Source organism: Mandrillus leucophaeus, unplaced genomic scaffold (genome assembly GCF_000951045.1).
Source record: "Mandrillus leucophaeus isolate KB7577 unplaced genomic scaffold, Mleu.le_1.0 Scaffold5, whole genome shotgun sequence".
Lineage (NCBI taxonomy): Eukaryota > Metazoa > Chordata > Mammalia > Primates > Cercopithecidae > Mandrillus > Mandrillus leucophaeus.
The window spans coordinates 3,944,226-3,951,782 of NW_012105364.1; the positions used below are offsets into that span (position 1 = coordinate 3,944,226).

The following is a 7,557-nucleotide window of genomic DNA, read 5'->3' on the forward strand; positions in this document are numbered from 1 at the left end:
TGGCACCTCATATCCAAGAGGTTCCAAATTGATCCAAATACCCAAGCTTGAAACCTGTGACCTATTGATCCTTTCTCCTCACCTTCAGAATCCAGTAAGAAGGCAAATCTGGTCAAAATTCTACCTATCAACAATCATCAAACCCATCTACTTTATCTATCTGTCATGTCCTTCTTCTTGGTCACCATTCCCTTTTACCTGTATTAATGGATTAGCAACTCTCTCCCTGCTAAATTTCCCCTGATCCATTCTCTGACTTCTTTCTGGGCGATGCTTCTAAAAGCATCCTCATCCTCCTTCTTCCCTGCTTTAATTCTTACCCATTTGTTAAATGTCTTGTACCCAGATGGATGGGGGCCTCTGCAGAGCATGCATTCTAGCCTGTACATAACCAGGTCATCATGGCACTAACAAGTTTATGGGGAGTTGGAGAAGAGAGTTGTTTCCCACTCCACAGAACTTTATGAAAATCCCAAATGTAAATCAGCCACTCCTGCCCCAGAGCTCTTGGTCATGGGCTTTGTATCCCTTCCATCCTTCCTCAGCCTCTCCCATCTGTAGTAATCCTACCCTATTTCTCCCTTTTTACTTATTCAGAGGATCTCAGTTCTTTCCTGAATGTTCTGATCCTTAAGTTTCATTCCTGTCTTGTCTTTGGGTTTCCCTAAAAGCAGATTTTGAAAAAGCATGCAATCTGGTCTGTCTTCACTACTTAAGAGCTATGTGACCTCTCCGTGCCTCCATTTCCTCATCGGTAAGAGTCTACTTTATAGGATTGTAGGGAAGATTAAATTAATTCATGCACAGAAAGTGCTTAAAGCCCTAGCTGACCTGTAATGATGGTCAGTAAAGCTTGCTGTGATAACAGTGATTACTATTATTATTAAAAATATCACTACTTCCAGGTTGCCATCCTCAACCAATCTAGCTAGACCAGATTAGAGCTCCCTCTTATGTGTACTAATAGCACTGTGTGCCTCCTTTACATTGTAATTGCCAGTTTGCTACAGGAAGGATGATGAAATATTGTTCATCATCCAGCACCTAGCCCAGTGCCTAGCAGAGTTATATAAGATGTGCTCAAGTATTTTTTGAACAAAATTAATGAATCAAATAACTTGTAGAAAGAGCATTCCAATTACGCTTTGCTTTCTTACCTTTAAATAGCCACCTCTTTAAAAAAAATAAAACACGGCCAAGCGTGGTGGCTCATGCCTGTAATCCCAGCACTTTGGGAGGCCGAGGTGGGTGGGTCACCTGAAGTCAGGAGTTCGAGACCAGCCTGGCCAACATGGTGAAACACTGTCTCTACTAAAAATACAAAAATTAGCTGGGCGTGGTGGCGGGTGCCTGTAATCCCAGCTGCGTGGGAGGCTGAGGCAGGAGAATTGCTTGAACCGAGAAGGCAGAGGTTGCAGTGAGCCGAGATAACACCATTGTACTCCAGCCTGTTCAACAAGAGAGAAACTCTATCTCAAAATAAATAAATTAATTAAATAAAACACAACAAACAAAATAGAACTCTGCCCCAGGGGCCTGTCTTTAAATCTGGCATTTCTCAGTGAACTTGGGGAAACCTCTCTAGATATCTAAATCCTGGAACAGTTCTATCTCAGAGCTTCTGCCCAGCTCTAGAATTCTTTACATCTGTGGTAATAGCATGAAATGGGTATCGAGTACATTTTAAGGACACTCAGAGTTTCCCTTATGCTTATGTTTTTTTTCCTGTTAGTTGATGAGAAAATGTCATCATGTTGCTTGGATTTGTAGGTTCTTTCCTAGTTGTGGGGAATTTTTCGGAGCTGGCTATTATGAGAGGGTCTCAAAAAAAACCACAAAGAAGTTCGGTATATTATGTTCAAATTAAACACAGTATCCCTTCTTATTTTCACTTTTGATCTGGATTTTCACTTCTGAGCTGACTTCTATAATTATATTTAAAGAATTTAGTCTCAGAAATAATCCTTAAACCTTTCTCACATGCCAAATCGGAAACTTATTCAGGACTTCTAATTCTGGTGATTTCTTTCTTTCTTTCATATATTTATAGATGAAATATGTATATACACACATATACACAGATAAGACTATATCTATATGTAAAGACAGATACTTAAAATATATCTGTATATATTTTAATTGTGGTAAAATATATAACAGAAAAATTACCATCTTAACCATGTTTAAGTACACAGGTCATTGGCATTAAATACATTCACATTGTTGTGCACCCATCACCATCATCCATCTCTGAAATCTTTTCATCTTGCAAAACAGAAACTCTGTCCTCATTAAACAACAACTCCCCATTCTCTCCTCCCCCCAGCCCCACCGCAACCACCATCGTACTTTCCATTTCTTTGAATTTGGCTATTCTAGGTACCTCAGATAAGTGAAACCCTACAGTGTGTGTCCTTTTGTGACTGGCTTATTTCACTTAAGCACAGTGTCCTCAAGGTTCATCTAATGTTGTAGGATTACAACAACATTGTAGCATTGACATGGTTTCTTTGCTTTTTAAGGCCAAATAATATTCCACGGTGTAGAGATACCACATTTTATATATCCATGTGATGGACACGGGTTGACAGACACAGGTTGCTCCCACGTTTTGGCTGTTGTGAATAATGCTGTTAGGGACGTGGGTGTACAAATACCTGTTTTAGTTCTTGCGTTCAGTTCCTTTGGATCAAATGAATTATTGATCCTTCTCTATTGACGCTTCTGTTTTCATGGACTCTTGCCTTACTCTTTTGATCATTTCGTGTTCCTCCCCCCATCGACCTTTGGGCCATTTTTCTGGCAATGTCCCTACTATCGAGGTTCTCATACTTCAGTTGGACCCTCACAGAACTGTTGCCTGGAGAAAACAGTTTGACAGCTGAAAAAATATGATTCATTACCACCTCCTACACACACACCAATTCCTGCGATTTTCTGAAGGTATACCGGTGGTTCCTAAATTAAAAAAGAAAATCTCTTGGTCATATGGCAGATTTTTGTAGCTATTGATACTCTGTATTTTGAAATTTAACTGTTGATAATAGCAGCTTCTTGATGTATCAGTCCTCTAATTGTGATACTGTTATCTGTTTCTTATTATGAAAACAATACATGACAATAGTAGAAAACTTGTAAGGTGTAGAAAAGTATTACACACAATGGCACTACCTGAAAGCAACAGCTGTTAACATTCTGGTGCATAGGCTTCCAGTCTCTTTCATGTAAATTTTTACATAGTAAAGATCATACTGTTTTGCCCTTTCTTCTTTGCATTTAATAATAAATATAAGAATTTCTGGCTGGGTGTGGTAGTTCATACTTGAGTAGCTGGGAGATTGAGGTGGGAGGATAGTTTGAGCCCAGGAGTTTGAGGTTACAGTGAGCTATGATTGTACCATTGCACTCCCCCTGAAGGAAGACCCCATCTCAAAAAAAAAAGAAATTTCTTGTTAAAAAGTATTTGCAAATATTTTCATGATTTTATATAGCTGAGAAATATTTAGAGGGTGGTAATTAGCATAAATAGAATTTTTCCAGTTATAAAAATAATATATTACTTACAGAAAATGCCAACCATCTCAAGATTATAAAGAAGTAATAAAAAATCTAATGTCTTTGTCTGCCCTTTTTAAGCTTTTTTAATGTATCCTAATCCAGTCTTGAGACCACCTTGTCCCTCCCTTCTTCTCACTTTCTTTCTTACCTGGCAACATTAGTATCATGTTTACATATGATTTTATATTCAGCATTTGCACTCAACATTATCTTTTGTTATTTCCAATATCATGAAGCATTCTCCAAAAATCATGATTTAAGCATATGAATTTTTACTGTGATCTGGTTAGTCACATGCTCCATTCCACCTTTGGATGTTTAAGTTGTTCCCAATTTTATGCTTTTGCTAAGTATGTCCTTGTATAGTTATCTTCCTATGTATCTGTGATTATTTCCTTAGGAGATATGTATAAACATCTTAGGAGTCGAAACAGTTTTAAGGCTGAAAAAATACATATATTGCTGATTTCCTGAAATGGTTGTCTCGCCTCACTTCATGAGCTTTCTTTTTTTTTGTTGTCCATCTTTGTGACTGGTGAAATGAATTTCGGTGTTTGCTCATGAAGTTGAGCATTTTTTTTCATATTAATTGGCCTTTCATATTTTTGTGTTAATTGTCTGTTATTACATTTTACCTTTTACATTCAAATACTGTAAAGAATATTATCCTGTTACAGCTATTTTATTTTTTGCTTACCTTTTTATTGAGAGACAATGCCTCCCTCTGTCACCCGGGCTGGAATGCAGTGATGCAACCATAGCTCACTGCAGCCTGGAACTCCTGGGCTTAAGTGATCCTCCAACCCTAGCCTCTGCTGGGACCACACATACGTGCCACCATGCCTTGCTAGTTTTTAAGTTTTTTGTAGGAACAGGGTCTCACTATTGTTGCCCCAGGCTGGTCTCCGAGCCTGGAGCAATCCTCCTGCCTCAGCCTCCCAGAGTGGTGGGATTACAGGTGTGAGCCAACACATCTGGCCTTTTTTTGCTTACCTTTCAATTCTGTTTGCTGTTTTTTGACATATAGAGGTTTTACATTTTGTTGCAGTTGGATTACCTTGCCTTTTGTTACTTTTTTCATTGCTTCTATAAAGCTAAATCTTCTTTTCCCATTCCAAATTCAGAAATAATTTTCCACTAATTTAGTTTTCTTCCTTTTCTTCTTTTATATTTAACTCTTTAATCGCCACAGAATTAATTTTGGTGAATCTTATGAAGTAGGAGTTAATGTTACTTTTTCTAGTATATTATCTGGTTCTTGTGTTTATTCAGAATCCAGTATAGCTATGACATGAACCAAAACAAGTGATTTTTCTTATTTCAGTGCCTTGATTTTCCCATTAGGAGAAATGAGGAAGCCGTGAGTACCAGTGGAAGGACCAAGCCAGGAAGAGGGACTGGAACCATCTCAGAAGCCGTTCCCCTCAGCCTGGAACTTGCCCTGTCTCCTCGCAGATGAGGTAGGAGGCTCAGCACAGGCTGGCGGGAGCAGCCCACAGCAGCAGTGTGAGGGTCAGTGGGCCTGTGAGTTAAGAAGAAGGTGGCACAAAGCGAGGGTCTCTGGGTCCTGTTTGACTTTTCCATGACTGGGATAAGTAGCCAGGGCTTGGCTAGTTGGAGAGTTACTCGAACCTCAGATGACAGTTGTAAGGCAGCACATGGTGTAAAAGAGTCCTAGCCTGGGAAAGTCCAAAATCTTGGGTCTGCTTTTCAGTTCACTCACCTATCTCTGTGACATAGCAAAGTCTCTTAACTTCTTTAATTTTCCGATTAGTGGTATAGTTGCAGGAATGAAATAAAACTGGTCCTGATTACTCAGAGATTCATTTAAAATGATTACTCTTTTTGTGATCTGAATAAAGAGTACAACATCTCTCAAAAGGTAACAATTTGATATTTCAGGAAATTAGAGAAGTTAAGAGACTTTGCTGTATTATGCAGATAGTTGACTGACTGCTGAGCCCAGACCCAAGATTCATTTATAAAACAAAAGAGAAGTACATACTCTGAGGTTTATCCTAAATAAACTAGTCTAGGTAAGTGGCTGAGCTAGGTTTGCCATGAATCAATCTGCTGAGTATATTTCTTGGTAACTAGTTCATCTTTCCTTAATTCAGTCAACAAATATGATACCAAGTTTAGTAAGATGATGACGGATGTCATGTAATACTCCATCTGGAAGACTGTGTGCTTCTCAGCTTCCCTAACTTTTCTTAATCTACCTTAAGCTTCCCTTCTGAAAGGTTTCTGTCTTTCCTAACAGTCTCTTCTTACCGCCAGCTACCTCTTGTGTTTAAGAATTTAAGGAAGATGAGCTAGGAATCAAGAAATACCCAGAACTGATTCCTGTCACTGGCCCCACCCTGCCACTTGCCCAGAGCTGTGGCATAAATTTTTTTAATAGGCTGAAGTAAAGATATGAATAGTATTTTGGTATTAAGCATTGATAAAAGTAAAGGCCATGAGATATACCTGCTCTCACCATGTTAATTTTCTATTATTGGTATTAATAAATTATTACTTACTAACATATTAACAAGAATTGCATCGAGAAAAAAAGCAGCCACAGGCCAAATCTTTTGAATTTCAAATGTTTATATTAATGTATTGTATTCTAGAAAAGTAGAATTGTCTTAAGTAGCTTTGTAATATAAAGTCATCTATCAGCCCATGACACCTATTAGAATGTTTCAACCTTTGTCTCCCACTTTTTTGTTTCTAGACTGAGTGTACTTGGTCTGGTATTTGTGGCATAACTTACAGAACACATAAGAATGATACAGATACTACTTAATGACGACCTAGTACAAGTTTAGATAGCTAAGGTGAAAGCTTCTGTGGCCTTAACATTTTCCTCTTGAAGAATGTATTTGCTGTAATAAAATACAGTGACTATTTGAAATCTATAAACTTATGTGAGGTCTGGATAAATCTGAGCAACTTTCTTTTTTGTGCTCCAGGAACCCATGCACTATATATACAAATAAAGCTTAAGTAAACATCACTGCTGCAATCTGTGTTTTGTTTGATTATATTACGTATTGCCTGATCTTTAAATAATGATGAAAAATAACATAACCATGTTTTAACATAAACCTTGAATGGATATGAACTTAAGGGAAACAGTTTCTTGGATAATTAAACTTTATTGTCTCACCGTGCATTACTTGCATCTTGTAATATTTTTTAAAACAGTCCTGGGGATTTATTTTTTGAGGCGTCCAAATGAATTATTAGTTCTCAAAAGCCGTAGGATATTCCTGGGTCGATATATCCCCAAAACACTATTTTTAAACTGCTTAGTTTATTTTTCTCAGCATGCTCATCTGCTGCATAATTTTCTTTGCTATGGGTCACATGATTCCTCCCGTCCATAACTCACGCACTTAAAATTCTCACTTCCTGATTGAGCCATCAGATTACGTAAAATGTAAATCAGCCTGAATACCTAAGAGCAGGAATTTTAAGGGGGAAAATGCCGTTTTCTTTTCCTGTGTCATTATTAACCCTTAAATATCAGAGTGAGTGTCTGCTCACCTATTTGTATTTGGAAATGAGAGACTGTTAGGGGTTTTTCTTGGCCCTTCCCTTTCAGATTGAATCAGACTTTGCTGCTTTCCTTATAAAAAATAATGTACCAACTAGATAGACGGTGGGAGTGGTATCGTTGCAGGAATGAAACCAAAAGGGTTCCGATGATTGAGAGAGATTCATGTATTTATTAACTCTTTTCATGATCTGAATGAAGAGTACAGCATCTGTCAAAAGGTAACAATCTGATATTTCAGAATTGCAAGTGGCCATTTAGCCTTTCTGCTGCCTGAAAAAAAATGAAAGTAATTTCTAGCAGGCAGGATGACACTTGTTTTATCACGAATCTGACAATCCAGCACATTTTCTCAGAGCAATTTTGAAGTTGTCATAGAAACAGCATGGCATTTGGAGGGTCTTTTTAGTAGTTCTTTAGCTAGAGTTAATTAATTGTATTAACTCTGGATG

General features: G+C 37.9%; 1 long non-coding RNA gene across 1 annotated transcript in view; it reads left to right on the forward strand.

The window, feature by feature from the left end:
* The window catches only part of LOC105550804, a 23,359-nt gene extending 16,793 nt beyond the window's left edge, over nt 1-6,566 (forward strand). Inside the window, exon 2 of the long non-coding RNA XR_001007774.1 lies at nt 4,903-6,566. This is a non-coding gene — a long non-coding RNA (uncharacterized LOC105550804). The remainder of the gene's footprint in view (nt 1-4,902) is intronic.
* Nucleotides 6,567-7,557: the final 991 nt, after the last annotated feature.